This window comes from Erinaceus europaeus, chromosome 3, assembly GCF_950295315.1.
Source record: "Erinaceus europaeus chromosome 3, mEriEur2.1, whole genome shotgun sequence".
Taxonomy (NCBI): domain Eukaryota; kingdom Metazoa; phylum Chordata; class Mammalia; order Eulipotyphla; family Erinaceidae; genus Erinaceus; species Erinaceus europaeus.
The window spans coordinates 14,984,638-15,001,358 of NC_080164.1; the positions used below are offsets into that span (position 1 = coordinate 14,984,638).

The 16,721-nt window shown below is 44.0% G+C and overlaps 1 protein-coding gene across 4 annotated transcripts in view; it reads left to right on the forward strand.

The window, feature by feature from the left end:
* NCOA1 (nuclear receptor coactivator 1) overlaps positions 1–16,721 on the forward strand; it is a 278,206-nt gene that overhangs the window by 65,624 nt on the left and 195,861 nt on the right. For all 4 annotated transcript variants that reach the window (XM_060186650.1, XM_060186651.1, XM_060186653.1 and 1 more), the window contains exon 2: positions 4,213–4,324. The gene's annotated coding sequence lies outside the window, so the exon portion shown is untranslated. The remainder of the gene's footprint in view (positions 1–4,212; positions 4,325–16,721) is intronic.

The window sequence follows — 16,721 nt, forward strand, 5'->3', positions numbered from 1 at the left end:
ATGGGCATTGACAGGTCAATGCATACTCCCAGCCTGCCTCTCTCTTTCCCTAGTGGGGCAGAGATCTGGGGAGGTGTGGGGGCTCCAGGACACATTGGTAGGGTTGTCTGTCCAAGGAAGTCTGGTTGGCATCATGCTAGCATCTGGAACCTGGTAGCTGAAAAGAGAATTAATATATAAAGCCAAACAAATTGTTTATGAATCTTGAACCTAAAGGCTGGAGTAGTGCAGATGAAGAGTGGGGGGGGGGGAGGTTGTCTCTGTTTTGTAGATAGCTGGTAGGCATATTTTAGTTATATTCCAAAGAGCCTGTGGCTATACTAGTTTTTTTTTTTCTTTCCCCTGAGCCTGAAATCTGATATGCAGGTGGTTTCAAGTTATTGTCTGGGGAGATGATGTCATGGCTGGTAAAAGGACCAGAAAGCTGGATCAAGGAAGAGAGTAGCTCCCAGACATGGGAAAGGTATATAAATATTGTTGACTGTAAACCCCATTGATTTGATGTGATCTGGGGCCCATATTCAGCTTAGGAGCCTATGTGACCTCTGCATCCCTGTAGATCTGAGCTCACATTCTGTAGTCATGAGTAGGAACATTCCAAGCTGCCCTAATACCAGGACCCATCTTCTTCAGGTGTAGCATAGAGTAAGTATGTTGTCCATCCTCCTTTCAGAGGATGGAACATTCTCTACCATTGTTGATGCAAGTTGAGGGCAAGGTCCTATGGGGGCCCACAAAGGGGTCTATTGTGTTGTTCTTGATAGAAATGACCGACAACAATGGAGAGAAGGATTTATTCAAAGTCTAGACCCATCATGTCTGTTTGGGAATCTCAGGACTCCCTGACTAGGGCCCTAGCTGATGGAGTGGCCTGATAGTGCCTAAAGAGTCATCGTTAAAGTATGCCAGTCTCTTGCCCTTATTCAGCTTTTGCAGTCCTTGCTTTGCTAAGGTTAGCTTTGGGAAGTATAATAGGAAGTAGGTGAGGAGGGTATCTAAGTCTAAGTAGACACTATTTCATTATGAACTTTATACTGACTCACCGCAGACTATTGTGTACTTTTGCTTTCAGGTATATATATTTGCCCTAGTTTATGGATACATGTGAACATATGCTCTATCTCACGGGACCTGGTCTGTATCTAGGTTTTGGGACTTTGTTAGGAAGTGAACCACCTGAAAGTGAATTAGAGAATCCTATGAAAGGAAAGGTCTCAATTGATTAATGAGGCTGAAGGGTTGACATTCCATGCCTGATGTCTCTGGACACAGTCTGAAGTGAAGCATGCTGAGGTAGTATTCATTGTGTTGATTAGGTTGGGATCGGCGGATGCAATATCACTTGGTATGAATTGAGAGAAGCATGCAGGAAAGTGAGCTCCACCCTAGAGGTTCCGGGGCTGGGGGAAATATAGGCTCTAGAGAGGAAGTGGGAGGTTCCTGGTGTCTTAGGGTTTAAGAAGGCAATAGATAGTTACTGCTATAATCACATTATTTGGCAATTGGGTTAACTATGAAATATCCCTTTGTTAGGATTTGCTGTATCATACACAGCATCACCATAATTAATGTCCTTTGACATGATTTATATATATAGCTGTGCCACCGGTTGCTTCTGTTCTCCCTGGTCTAAGCTTTTAAGAGAGTCAACATATCAACGACTCAGCCTGTGGTCTGTGCATTAAAAAGTCTGAGACAATCAGTTTTCCCCCTCATTAGTTAAATAGTGATTTACATGAGTACAAATTAGTAAGAGTGTACATAAACACCATTTCCACCACCAAAAGACTTTCCCATCCCACCCCCACCCCCCCTACCCGCACCCCGTGAAGGAGTCACCAGCTGTTAGACAAAAATGGGCTGCGGAGAGGGAATAGGGAGGAATAAACAGGAGAACTAAATAAACCCAAAACAAACTTTTAGACTCTTAAGACCACTCTGTGATTACTGCAAGACAAGGGGGAAGCCTGGGCATCTGAGAGTGGGGGGGTGTCAGTTAGGGAGAAAAGGGGGTCCATATCACCGACACACCCCTGAAATCTATATGATGCTGTAGTGCAGTGACACTCCAAGTACAACATTTTACTAAGACTAAAATAGGGCGAAATCTTGAATGACAAAGAAGAGAAGGTAGGGACAGCCAGATGGCATGAGTCTGAGGGAAGAAAGGCAGGAACTCACTTATGGGCGAGCCTCTGGAAGTGTCACTGTGCGGAAGACTGATCCTTACTGCTTTACCCTCCACTTTATTTGGGTTTTTTATAAATGTATGGATGCCTATGAGAAAGAGCGCAGAGCACCGCCCAGCTCTGGCATATGGTGTTGTTGGGGATTGAACCTGAGACCTGGGGCCCCAGGCATGCAAATCTGGTGCTCATCTGGTGAGTGTTATCTCCAGCCTTCATTTCAGAGGACTCTTTCAAGAACCAGATTTAAGCTCAGTGGCTGCATCAGTAGAAGTGGTCCGTGTGTGTCGTGGGGGACTTCCTGAGGTTCTCATGGGAAAGGATGGAAGGAAGGGCAGCGGTGGGAGAACAGCTGGTGGGTGGGGCTGAGTGTGCAGGTGAAAGAGGTAGTGACTAGAATGTTTTCTATCTGGAATAGAGCTCTGGCATGACAGCAGAAGCCACGTGGCAGGATACCGAGATTGCTGACTTGACCAGTGGCATAGGCGTCCGTCTCTGAAGCCTGAGACTGTTTGCTCTAAAGGGAATATTCGCAGGAAGTTTAACCCTAGGCTAAACGTTGGTTTACGATTATGAGCTAACTCTCCAGGTAGGACAGACCTTTTACCAGGTCTGAGCTCCAACTCTGCATGGGAGCACCGTGCCGCTGGAGGATGTTCCAAACCTGGTGAAGCATTGTTTAGTCTCTGTCTCTCTCTCTCTCTCTTCCCCCTCCCCTTCTCCCCCTCCCTCTCTCTTTCCATCCCTCTGCCTTCTCCTGAAATAATAAGAATAAGAAAATTGGCCCAGGGCTAGTGCACATGCGGGAGGCTTTGGTGCTGCAAAATAGATGAATAAAAAAAATAAAATCCCAGGGAGCCAGGTGGTGGCACACCTTGGTTAAGTGCATACACTGCAGTGCGCAAGGATCCGGGTTCAAGCCCCTGGTGCCCACCTGCAGGGGGAAAGCTTGCAGTGCACAAGGATCCGGGTTCAAGCCCCTGGTCCCCACCTGCAGGGGGAAAGCTTCACAAGTGGTGAAGCAGGGCTGCAGGTGTCTGTTTCTTTCCCTCTCTATTTCCCCTCCACTCTAAATTTCTCTCTGTCTCTATTCAGTAATAAATTTAAAAAAAACAGAGCCCAGAGGGCTCACAGTTCAAACGAACTTCCTGCTGTTTGCACAGTCTCTACTGTATGGAGTTGCTTTTGCGGTAGAGTGGGAGTCCAGAACACCACCACAGCTTGGTGAACCCCAGTGGTAGTCGTCGTACTGGGCACATCTTTATCACCGAGGTATTTTCTGCTGGGATTCCCGTTTCCTCCTATTATGAGAAAAACAATGTTGAAGCCACTGCTACTGGGCTAACTCAGCAACTGCGATGATTGGATAAGAGTTCTGGACCCCTTGCCTCCTTAGAATAACAGTGCAAAGCCCACTAGGTGTATGTGTCCTTTGGGGATCCAAACCGTGTTAAAGCAAGTAACCAGCGACCTCTTCTCAACTTTATATATTTATTACACCTGCAGTCTTATTACATTGCCCTTTTTATAAAAGTTAGGATAAGAATAATTGCATTTTCTTTCTTTCCTTTTTTTTTTTTAAAGCATCTATAACATCTGTGTAAAAATCTTTGTAAGCTGGGGTCAGGCGGTAGCATAGCGGGTTAAACTCACGTGGCTCAAAGAACAAGGACCGGCTTAGGGATCCTGGTTCCAGCCCCCGGCTATCCACCTGCAGGGCAGTCGCTTCACAGGCGGTGAAGCAGGTTTGCAGGTGTCTGTATTTCTCCCTCTCTGTCTTCCCCTCCTGTCTCGGTATCTCTTTGTCCTATCCAACAACGAATGACATCAACCACAACAAGGACAACAAAAGGGGGGAGAAATGGCCTCCAAGAGCAGTGGATTCATGGTGTAGGCACTGAGCCCAGCAATAACCCTGGAGGCAAAAAAAAAAAATCTTTGTAAGCTCCCAGGGAAATAGTGTATTAAGCAACTGAAATCTACAATGTGTCAGTGGACTAAAGGTATCTTCTTTCTCCTGCTTTAGATCTGTCCATACTGATGGAAATGATGTAACTGGCACTGACACAATCAAGAATCCTCCAACAAGGTCTTGCTGCCGAATGAAGTCACTATTTAGAATTTGTACTTATTCTAAGGTATTTGGTGCACAATTTTCCTTTAACTAGATTCCTTGGTATTTTTTTTTCCTTTTTTATTTAACTTATCTATTTTCTCTTTTGTTGCCCTTGTTGTTTATTATTGTTGTTGTTGTTATTGATGATGTCGTCATTAGGACAGAGAGAAATGGAGAGAGGAGGGGAAGACAGAGAGGGGGAGAGAAAGACAGACACCTGCAGACCTGCTTCACCGCCTGAAACAACTTCCTTGCAGGTGGGGAGCTGGGGGCTCGAACCAGGATCCTTACCAGTCCTTGTGCTTCACGCTACATGCGCTACCACCCGACTCCCGATTCCTTGGTATTACTAATGTTGATTTTTATATACAGTTCTCTCATACATTTGAAAGTTTTGTTTTTTTTTTTAAACCAGACCATTGCTCAGCTCTGGCTTATGCTGGTGTGGGGGATTGAACCTGGAACTTCGGAGCCTCAGGCATGACAGTCTCTTTGTATTAATCATTATGCTATCTACCCCCTATTTGAAAGTTTTTATGTCAGGATGGTTAGCTTTTAGAGACAAGTTCATCCTCCTCCTGTTCACATCCCCAAAACTAAGAAGTTCTAGATTTTAAAAGGTTGTAATCTTTGTTGAAAAATTTATTTTTATAATTTTCATTTTTGAAAAACTTAGTGGATAAAGACAGCCAGAAATCGAGAGGGTAGGGGGAGATAGGGAGAGAGAAAGAGAGACACCTGCAACACTGCCTCACCACTCGCAAAGCTTTCCCCCTGCCTTTGGGGACCAGGGGGACCAGGGGCTTAGTAATATGTGTGCTCAACCAGGTGTACCACCACCTGGCCCCCAAAGGTGGTAATCCTTATAATCAGCGTTGCCAGCTATAAGAAATAAACTGCTGCGGGGGAGTCGCTTCACAGGCGGTGAAGCAGGTCTGCAGGTGTCTGTCTTTCTCTCCCCCTCTCTGTCTTCCCCTCCTCTCTCCATTTCTCTCTGTCCTATCCAACAACAAAAAAAAGCAACGTCAACAATGGCAATAATAACCACAACGAGGCTGCAACAACTAGGGCAACAAAAAGGGAAAAATGGCCTCCAGGAGCGGTGGATTCATGGTGCAGGCACCGAGCCCAGCAGTAACCCTGGAGGAAAAAAAAAAGAAAAGAAACTGAGTACAGATTGAGATTCAGTGAACTAAAAAAATTAAATACCAAGGTAATAACTATTTGATTCATATCATGCATCTCTGAGATGAGCAGCTGAACTCCCTCCGCACCAGGATGGAATCCACCCACAAGATGCAGAAGATCTCAGTGATCTTTCATTTGTTTTGGAAACCCTTCGCTCCTTTTTGTTTTGTTTGTTTTGTCTTGTTTGTTTTGTTTTGTTTTTCATTAGCTAAGGGTTTTCCATTCACCAAAAAGTGTCACTGTTGTTCCCCATAGAGTGCCCTGTACGACACTTTGGGATCTGATGGGTTAGTTTCACTTGGACCAGAAAAGTGAGATATGTAATTAAGGAATCAAGTGACACTTGCAAATAGTAGGTGGGTCCCCATTTTAAAGACAACATTAGGCACCTGAAAGAAATCAGAGGAAACATAGTATTAACAGAAAACAAACATGCTCTTCATTAAAAAAACAAAATCCATCTACTTTTCCAAACAGTATAAAGTTGAGTGTTTATTTAGAAACAAGCTATGTTTTTCTTTTAGTTATGCATTTTTCTAAATAGGTAGAAAGGATGGAGAGAGTTATTTTAGGGGGCAAGTCATAGTGAGCTGGTTTGTAAATTAATCATGCTAGAATTGAAAGAAGATGAAAGACTGGGAGTCGGGCGGTAGCGCAGCGGGCTAAGCGCAGGTGGCGCAAAGCACAAGGACCGGCATAAGGATCCCGGTTCGAACCCCAGCTCCCCACCTGCAGGGGAGTCGCTTCACAAGCGGTGAAGCAGGTCTGCAGGTGTCTGTCTTTCTCTCCCTCTCTCTGTCTTCCCCTCCTCTCTCCATTTCTCTCTGTCCTATCCAACAACGACAACAACAATAATAACTACAACAATAAAGCAACAAGGGCAACAAAAGGGAATAAGTACATAAAATAAATATTCCAAAAAAAAAAAAGAAGATGAAAGACTGAGGAAAACATCATGTGCTACTAGGAATATTAATTTCATTATTTTGGAAGAGGGAACTATATAAATCAATAGATTCTGAATTAATTAGAATCCATGATATTGGGAAATTCTGACTGCCTCAATAAAAAAATAATAAGTAAAATAGGAAGAGTAACAAATGAACTTTTTGTTGTTGCTGGTGTTGGTCAAAGAAATTTCATCATGAATAAAATAGCCCATGAAAAAGACTTAGTTTAGGGTCTGTATGGCGGCACCTGTTTGAGCGCACAGCTTACAGTACACAAGGACTTGTGCTCTAGTCCCCAGTCCTTACCTGCAGGGGAAAGTTCTGTGAGTGATGAAGCAGAGCTGCAGGGCTCTCTCTCCCTCTCTCCCTCCCTCTCTCCCTCTCTCTCTCTCTCTCTCTCCCTCTCTCTCTCTCTCCCTCCCTCTCTCTCCCTCCCTCTCTCTCTCTCCCTCCCTCTCTCTCCCTCCCTCTCTCTCCCTCCCTCTCTCTCCCTCCCTCTCTCTCCCTCCCTCTCTCTTTCTCTCCCTCTCCCTCTCCCCTCCTCTTGATTTCTGACTGTCTCTATCCAATAAATAAATAAATGAAGATAGTAAAAAAATTTAAAAAGGAAGAAAGAAAAAGACTTAGGTTGCTTTAAGAAGCTTTTGAGAAATTCGCTAGCAGCTAGCAGCACTAGCACATTTTGCTAAAAGACTTCCTTTATGCTTTCTTTTAATGTTAGTTAAATGTCCAAACTTTTCAGCAAATAATCCTAGCTAAATATATGGAAGAGCAGAAATTAAAACTTCATTATAAATGAAGTTGAAGCCATCTTTCACTCGGAATGTTCACTCTGGCTCTAGGCAAACTGAAAACACACATCTGAAACTCATTTGAAAATCATCATAAAGTGAGCACATAAAAATAACAATTTTGAATTTTTTTCTAAGTAATGTATTTAAGTTGCTTATTCAGATCTTATTAAAAGTTAGGTTTAGATAGAGGAGGTTCGGATCAACTGAGTTTGCTGCCTGGTTGTGGATGTAGCTACTTACGGTTCTATTTGGAAAGTGACAGCTAGAAACCTGGGATTTCTAACTTATTCATTGTCTGCATCTCCCCATTCTTTGCAAGTGTTCCCAGACTAATGTCCCTTATTAAGATTTGTCATTTTTCCCTTTTTATTTATCTTTATTTTTTCTTAATTTTATTTACTTTTTTTTCCCTTTTGTTGCCCTTGTTGTCTTTGTATTGTTGTTGTAATTGATGTCATCCTCATTAGATAGGACAGAGAGAAATGGAGAGAGGAGGGGAAGGCAGAGAGGGGGAGAGATAGACACCTGCAGACCTGCTTCACCGCCTTTGAAGCGACTCCCCTGTAGGTCAGGAGCTTGGAGCTCCAACTGGGATCCTTATGCCGGTCCTTGGCGATTTGTGCCACATGCGCTTAACCCGCTGTGCTACCACCTGACTCCACATCTTCCCTTTTAGAAATGAAGAAAAGTTAACATTTCTTTTTGCTCAGAACTTTTACATAATACATTTTGACATTATCTTCTTGTAGTTTTTTTAGAGTGCTTTTGATTTAGAGATGGTGAGATTTGATGGGATTGCAACACAATCATTAACATATAACAACATATTCACACAGCGAAGTTGTGAACACAAAACATTAGGCGACATCCTGGACACTTACAAGGTTATGTTCCTGACTACAGTTTACTTCAAGCCATATGGTACTTTAAAAATATTTGTATATTTTAATCACTTCACTGAGGAAATGCTGATTTAAAATAGTTGTTGCCACCTTTCAACTATTTTTAGATTTAAAAAAGAAAGGCCAGAGTACCACTTTGTCATTTTCATCAACTGGGAAGACACCCAGGGCCTTGCAAGTGCAGTCTCTGCTCATTCCACTGAGCCACCTCCCTGGCTGCAAAAAAGCAGACAAAGGGAGTCCGGCGGTAGCGCAGTGGGTTAAGCGCAGGTGGTGCAAAGCTCAAGGACCGGCGTAAGGATCCCGGTTCGAGCCCCCGGCACTTCACAAGCGGTGAAGCAGGTGTGCAGGTGTCTGTCTTTCTCTCCCCCTCTCTGTCTTCCCCTCTCTCCATTTCTCTCTGTCCTATCCAACAACGACGACAATAAGAATAACTACAACAACAACAACAACAACAAAAAAGCAGACAAAAACATTTGACACAAATTTCAGCAAGGCATACAAAGGAGATAGTTACTCTCATGCCATAGTTTTCTCTGTGTTGTGGTGGAAATAGCACAAGTGTTGACTCTTCTACTTTTATGCTACCTTGAGGGAATTGAATTGATATGTCTGTCTTGGTTTCCTTTTCTATAATAATCAACTTTAGGCCTGTTGTTAAAAATGAAATGTGTGTAACGTCATAGAAGATGACGTTTTCAGGGTGAGCTGAAAGATTGATGTTGCTAAAGGCATAAAAGACCACAGTGCTGAAATCACCGTCCCTTATAGTCGACCTCAGTGTAGCAAAAAAAAAAAAAAGTTCAACTCACACTACCATGGAGAAGCTTGTAAAACCAGTTTCAAAGTTAATGACAAATATGCGGGGGAGGGGGCGGCATAGAGAGAGGAGAGAGAGAGAGTAAAGTGAGCTCTTGGCAAAAATCCCTTCTCAAAGGCACACCATCTGGAAAAGCAATCACTGTCGTGTGTGCATGCTAGCAGATACTATTTTTCAGTCGATGAAAACTCTGGTGTGCAGAGGACATAGCAGCACTTCGTAGGGACGTGTTACTGTTGATCACGGAGAAATCCACACGACCACAGCAGTCTGCTTGTTCTTATTTTTGTTTTGTTGTTGTTGGTGGCCGGTTGTTTAAGCAGTTGTTGCCTGGAAAAATTACACTGCTGCTTCTCACCAAGCCCAACAACTTGATGTGCAGGAAAGGAGGGTGTACTTGGTTTGTTAGTAAAAGTTACTCACATCCCACTCTTCCTCCTCCTCTTTTTTTTTTTTTTTTTTTAAGGATCAATACCCAGTAATGCGACACCTGTTTATGAGTGTGAATGGGAATACTAAAAAAATCTTTGGATGGAAACAGTCTTTGACTACTAAAGCCATGTTTCAGCAGACTTTAAAAAGAGAGAGATTTATTTATTTACTAATGAGAGTGGTAGACAGAGAACATCAGAGCTTCACTCTGGCATATGCACTGTTGGGGGATTGAACTCAGGACCTAATGTTTGAAAATCCAATGCTCTGTCTGTGCTTTTCTCTGATTTTTGTAAAGAGACAATCTGCAGGTTTTTCCACAGTGGTGTATGCTAGCTGTCTGTGTAGCAGGACAGGGCTTTGCTTGTCAATAATAATATTAATAATAATAATAATTATGATGATTTTTTTATTTTAATGCAGTGCCAATAAATGAGCTCAGTGTCTCCTGCATGTTTGATACTGCTGAGTGGCCCCTTGAGCGCAATTGTTTCATTTTTTATTTAGAGGCAGAGAGACTCAGAGAAGAGACACTCCAGCTCTGCTCTGGGTGCCATCCATGGCGCTCCCATATTGCTTCAGGGGCTCAAACCCAAGGCTTTGCACTCATCATGAGTTATCTTCTTGCCTTTGTTAATTTGTTTGTCTGTTTGTTTGTTTTGGTGAGGGCTTGCAAAATAAGATAAGTATATCTTTACTACTTGTAATCCTGTTTCTGTGATTTCAAGGGGCAAAACTTATCAAGTACATTTATTTATTTATGCCACTAGCGTTGTTGGGAAATTGTGAGGATGTGGTTGAGCTTGGCAGGGTGTGAACCTGAGGGGTGTGTCTATCTTGTCAGTCTCTCTCTCTTCTACCGAGAGGTTGAGCAAGGAGGGGCAGGAGTAACCCCAAAGGTGTGCCTCATCCTATCAGACTACCTGCGTCACAAAGCGCCCCACATTCCTGATACTATGGCTGTTAGATAAGAAGAAAGGGGGAGATGTTGGGAAATTGTGAGGAGCACACACAAAGCATTAATCCAGCTCCCCTGCTTCACCCTGCATTCCTGATACTATGGCCTATCTACATAATCATTGTTTTGCCTGGAAGATCCCCACCCATTCCATTCCTTTGATCTATCTTCTTTCTACCTTCAAGACCCCCCCCCCGCCCCGCCTACAGGGAATTATTAATCCTACCAGTTAAAACAGTTGCTAAGGAAGTTCCTACCTTTCCAGCCCCCCTTTGCCTTTCTCCACCCACTTCCTAGCCACTTCCGGGTCTGCCCTTTAAAAGCGTTGGCTCTCTGATCAATAAAGGGATTGCATTGCCTCGCGCCACGTGTTTGCTTCCTGAGTCATCTCCCTCACGTCACTGAGTGAGTAGCAGCCCAGGCTGGCTCCGGTCCCATTCTCTCCAACCCAGAGAGGACGCGCCTGGGAAGAGGCACCACCCCCATGCTAGCCCGGCAGGGGTTACTGCTAGGGCTCAGCGACTCCACTGCTCCCAGGGGCTGTTTGTTTCTCCCTTTTCTTTTCTGACAGACTTAGAGAGATGGAGTCAGGGAGGGGAGAGAGAGAGAGACAGCTGTGGCACTGCTCCGCTGCCTGCGATTCTTCTCCCTGCAGGGGGAAGCAGGGACTTGAATCCGGGTCCTTGTAAATAGTAACAGGTGCACTCTACAGGGTGTGCCACTACCTGGCCCCTGAGCACAGGCATTTAATTTCCCAAAAGGGCCGGTGATACAGCTCACCTGGATAGTGCATTGTTTTAACATGTGTGTGACCCAGGTTTGAGCCCAGCCCCACCACACTGGAGGAAGCTTCAGTACTGTGGTCTTTCTCTCCTTCTCCTCCTCCCTCTCCCTCCCCCTTCCCTGTCAGTCTCTCCCTCTCTGTGACTCTATAAAAAAAATTAATGAACAACATTTAATATTGTAAACATTCAGAATTTGCAGCTCCATATTTGGGGGGGGGGATAGAGAGGGTATTTTAAAATTTTTAATTAGTAATTTAATATTTGTTTAAAAAATTGTAAAATAACAGGTATAATTCCACACCTTTTTTTACCGCCAGAGTTCTGTGTCTCCTTTCTCTCCTTTGGAAACTGCATTAGTTCTCCCAAGACCACAGATGTGGGTTGACTATCATATATATATCTATCCCAATTTTACCTATGGTCCTGCCTTCTCTTCCTTTCTAAGTAACATCTACACCTTCTGAGTGTCCTTCCTTTTTCTTTTCTTTCCCTTTTTTCTCTCTCCGGTTCCTGATGGAATTAAAGTTCAGAGCCCTCTGGTCATCTTCCCCTAACATTTACTCCCCTGGGAGTATGAACCACAGCTTTTTATGGGGATGCAGAAGGTGGAAGGTCTGGCTTCTATGATTGCTTCTCCACTGGACATGGGCATTGGCAGGTCAGTCCATACCCCCAGCCTGTTTGTATCTTTCCCTAGTGGGGTAGGGCTCTAGAGTGGTGAGGTCATCTGCCTAGGGAGTTCAGGATGAAATTGTAGTACCATCCAAAATTTGGTAGCTGAATTATACAGTAAGATAGAAAGCAGGACAAAATGTTTAATGAAAAGAAACTGTAAAGTAGGAATAGAGCAGTTGGGAAATAGGATTCTTAGGGTGGGTAGAAGCTAGGAAGTCTATTTTAGGAATGCTCCTAGAGGCCCATCCTGTGGTAATTTTTGCTGGAGTTGGTAGCTAACCTGTAGGTGGACTAAAAATATTGTCTTAGAAGACAGTATCAGAGTTGAGAATAGGGCTAGAAAGCTGGATTATAGCAGAGAGTAGCTCCCAGACTTGAAGAAAACATAAATACAATGAACTGTTTACCACATTGATCTGACTCAGGGGGTTCTTATTCTTATCTGTTTGCATTTAGCACAGGAGCCTATCTGACCTCTGAGTCCCTGTCATTCTGAGCTCACAGTCCATGGTCACAGCTGAGAAGATACCAGGCTGCACTCTTTCAGGACCAGTCTTCCTCGAGTGGCAGGCCAATATCACCCAACCTCCCTTTGGAAAGTGGGGCAGTCTTTATCATTGCTAGTTCACGGTGAAGGCAAATCCTGAAGGAGCCCATGAGAAGGCTTGTGATGATGTTCCTGATGGAAGTTACAGTTTCATATTTATGGTGTCATGAGTTTCATTAGTTAAGGATGAGAGACAGCATAATGGTTATGCAAATGACTTTCATGCTCAAGGCTTCTAGGCCCCAGGCTTAATCACTTGCACCACCATAGGCCAGAGCTGAACAGTGCTTTGGTAAAGGAAACAAAACAGATGCAAAGAACTCAACCAAGAATGAAGCATAAGAAGCTTTTATTATTATTATTATTATTATTCCCTTTTGTTGCCCTTGTTTTATTGCTGTAGTTAGTACTGCTGTTGTTGTTGGATAGGACAGAGAGAAATGGAGAGAGGAGGGGAAGACAGGGGAGAGAAAGTTAGACACCCGCAGACCTGCTGCACCGCCTGTGAAGGATTCCCCTGCAGGTGGGGAGCCGGGGGCTTGAACCGGGATCCTTACGGCGGTCCTAGCTCTTTGTGTCACGTGCGCTTAGCCTGCTGCACTACCGCTCGACTCCCCAAAGCATAAGAATTTTATAAGAGGGAGTCGGGCGGTAGCGCAGCGGGTTAAGCACAGGTGGCGCAAAGCGCAAGGACCGGTGTAAGGACCCCAGTTCTAGCCCCTGGCTCCCCACCTGCAGCTCTGCAGGTGTCTATCTTTCCCTCCCCCTTTTGTCTTCCCCTCCTCTCTCCATTTTTCTCTGTCCTATCCAACAACAACAATAATAACTACAACAATAAAAACAAGGGCAACAAAAGGGAATAAATATTTAAATATTTTTTTAAAAGAGAATCTTATAAAGAGAGGTGCCGGGTGGTGGTGCACCTGGTTAAGCACACACATTATAATGTGCAAGGATCCAGGTTGTAGCCCCGTGTCTCTATCTGCAGGGAGGCAGGGCTGCTGGTGTTTCTCTGTCTCTTTCCTTCTCTATCTTCCCCTCCCCTTTCAATTTCTCTCTGTCTCTATCCAATAATAAAAATAAATAAAGATATTTTTTAAAAAATAATCTTATAGGAGAGTGAACTACAGTACAAAATGTTGGCTTGTTGGAAAATCCATGACATTTTTAATGCAAAAATTGCATAATTTTGTATCTGGCAACCCAATAATTTGATCTTTTAAGTATTTGACTACTTAAAGAAGAAACTAAAAGTTTATTGCATGCGTTTAGAAGCCACATCCATATTTTGAAATAGAATATGAAGAAATATTTTCTAGAGCCAAAATGCAGCACACAATAGCTTAGCAATCTCTTCGCTCCAGTTTCTCAAATTGAAGCATTTAACTTCCATTTTTTAGTGGGGTTAGCTTTCATTTAGCAATTAATGAAAAGCTAAAAGTAGACTTCATTAGGAGATTTTGCTATAATTTTTGCTTCCATGTTTAATCATAATATTCAGAATGTATAACAGCTGGCTTGTAGTTAAGAATCAGCACTTGAGTTTAGTAGAAATAAAGAATAAGGCAGTTGAGTAGAAAAAGCAGCTCGTGGCTGAAGCCAGTGCCAGTTTGGGTCTTGGACATTTTATAAGAAAGTTCTCAGAATCTAGTGGGAGTATAGTAAGACAGCCAAGGCGCTTCATTGAATGGGTTTGGACTAACCCAAGAGGAGGCTGTCTGAGCGCCAGTCAGTGTAACTGCAGCGTGGTCAGCACATCAGCAGTGTCTAAACACAGGTCTGGTGCATTCAGTCCCTGCTCGCCACCACGCATGCGGGCTCCAACCCAGGTTCTCCCAGTCCCCACCTGCAGGGAGGCAGCTACACAGATGGTGAAGCAGAGCTGCAGGTGTCTCTCTTCTCTCTCTATCCTGCCTTCCCCCTCAATTTCTCTGTCTCTGTTCAAAAGAAATGACTATTTCAATTTGTGAGTTCATAATGATACCTGTGAAGCTCATTATTATTTTTCTTGAAGGTAGGCTAAGAAAGCAGCTGTACGGGAGTCGGGCGGTAGCTCAGCGGGTTAGGCCACGTGGCGCGAAGCGTCAGGGCCAGCGTAAGGATCCAGTTCGAGCCCCCGACTCCCCACCTGCAGGGGAGTCGCTTCACAAGCAGTGAAGCAGGTTTGCAAGTGTCTCTCTTTCTCTCCCTCTCTGTCTTCCCCTCCTCTCGCCATTTCTCTCTGTCCTATCCAACAATGACAGCATCCATAATAATAACCACAACAACAAAACAACAGGGGCAACAGAAAGGGAATAAGTAAATAAGTAAATATAAAAAATAAAATAATAATAACAATAAAAAAAGCAACTGTACCTGAAGGTAAGCAAACCATTGGCCTGGGTCAGTCTCTTTCCTTTCATCTCTCTCTCCCCCCATCCGCAGCCATTATTATTATTAGTAGCAGCAGCTTCATATGTAGGAAGAAATGCATGTATGTAATGAGCCTCAGGTGTGGTGACAGAATCCAGTCATGTTTAAGTGAGTCACCCGGCCACTGTGACTGTGAGTGCAGCAGTGGTACCCAGGACAGGTCAGTATGAGGTCCTGAGTTCCATCTACAGTGGATATATGCTACAGTGATATACTCTCTGTTTCTCTGTCTCATTAATAAAGAAAATCTTGAAAAGATTATAAAATAGGGTGAGAGTAGATGGCGAAATGGTTATGCAAAGGGACTCTCATGCCTGAGGCTCCAAAGTCCCAGGTTCAATCCCTTGCACCACCGTAAACCAGAGCTGAGCAGTGCTCTGGTAAAAAAAAATAAATAAATAAAATAAAACAAAAGGAGCCCTGACCTTTTAGAGATACATGCCAGAACACTGTTGGATACCAGGGTTTGTCCTGGAGTCTGCCTCACTATTAGCTGGAGAGAGGGGAGGCTGGCGGGGGTGGACTCAAGGTTGGCCACAGCTACTCTTTGTTTAAGCTGGGCCCTTGTAGTGTTGGGGCGGTGGCTATGGTGATGTCATTCTTGATAGGATTCTCTAAGCTTTTTGAAAGATGTCCACAAGAAAAAAGGTCCAGATAATTTGTTTTGCTTTCTCCGTGTTGGCTTGAGAATACAGTTGAATTATGTATACTTAGCAACCTGCTGAATTTTTACTTCTGATATTTTCCTGACTCGGATTTTCTCTGTAGAAAATTAAATTGTCTGTCAAGGATGATTTTCCATCGTATAGCTTCCCTTTCAGCGCCAGGCTCTTGTGACTACTGTTGTTATTGTTCTTTTTCAATTTCCCTTAGAGGGGGAGAGACCCCACGACACTGGAATGTCCCTCAGTGGATACGCACTCCCATGTGGTGTCACGTCTCGGACCCAGGCCACTCACATAGCAAGGCATGTGGGCGAGCCATCCTAGCGCCCCTATTGTGCTTATTATTTGCCAGGCACTTACTCACACATGCTAAGCCATTGGGCTCTCACTAGAGCTCCAGTGAAGTTAGTCACTGGCCCAAGATAGCCAGGCTGCTGTGTGGTAGATCTGGGGTATGGATCTGGATATTCCTGCTCAACAATCTCTATTTCTCTGGGTTTTATTTATGTATCTGACATTTATTTATTTTGCCCCCAGGATATCGCTGGGGCTCAGTGCCAGCACTATGAATCCACTGCTCCTGATGGCCATTTTTTTTTTTTTTTTCCTGTTTTGTTGGATAGGACAGAGAGAAATTAAGAGGGAAGGGGAAGACAGAGGGAGAGACAGACAGACACCTGCAGACCTGCTTCACCTCCTGTGAAGCGACTTCCTTGCAGGTGGGGAGCTGGAGGCTTGAATCAGGATTCTTGCACAGGTCCCTCACTGCGTACTGTGTGCGCTTAACCAGGTGCACCACTGCCCGGGCCCCTTTCTGGGTTTTCTATCTTCTAACTTTTAATTTTGAGTCCTTTTACTTTAATCCTCATACCTTTAAAATGTGTGTGTGTGTGTGTGTGTGTGTGTGTGTGTGTATTATTGGATAAAGACAGAAATTGAGAAGGGCAAGGGAGACAGAGAGACAGAGAGACACCTGCAGCCCTGCTTCACCACTCGTGAAGCTTTCCCCTCGCAAGTGAGGACCCAGGGCTTGAACCTGGGTCCTTGTGCACTGAAATGTTTGTGCCTAACCAGGTGTGCCACCGCCTGGCCCCCTAGTCCTCAGACCTTTTTGTTTCTTTTGTTTGTTTTAGTGTGCTTGCCCAGAAAGACGTGTGAAAGATTGGCTTTCATTTGTAATCTTGAGTTTGAAAATTGTCTTAATCCAGAGTCCAGTTGGATTAAGACAGAGACTAAGCATTAACTTAGTGTGCTGCCCGAAACTAAAGCATAAGTATGCTGTAATAATAGC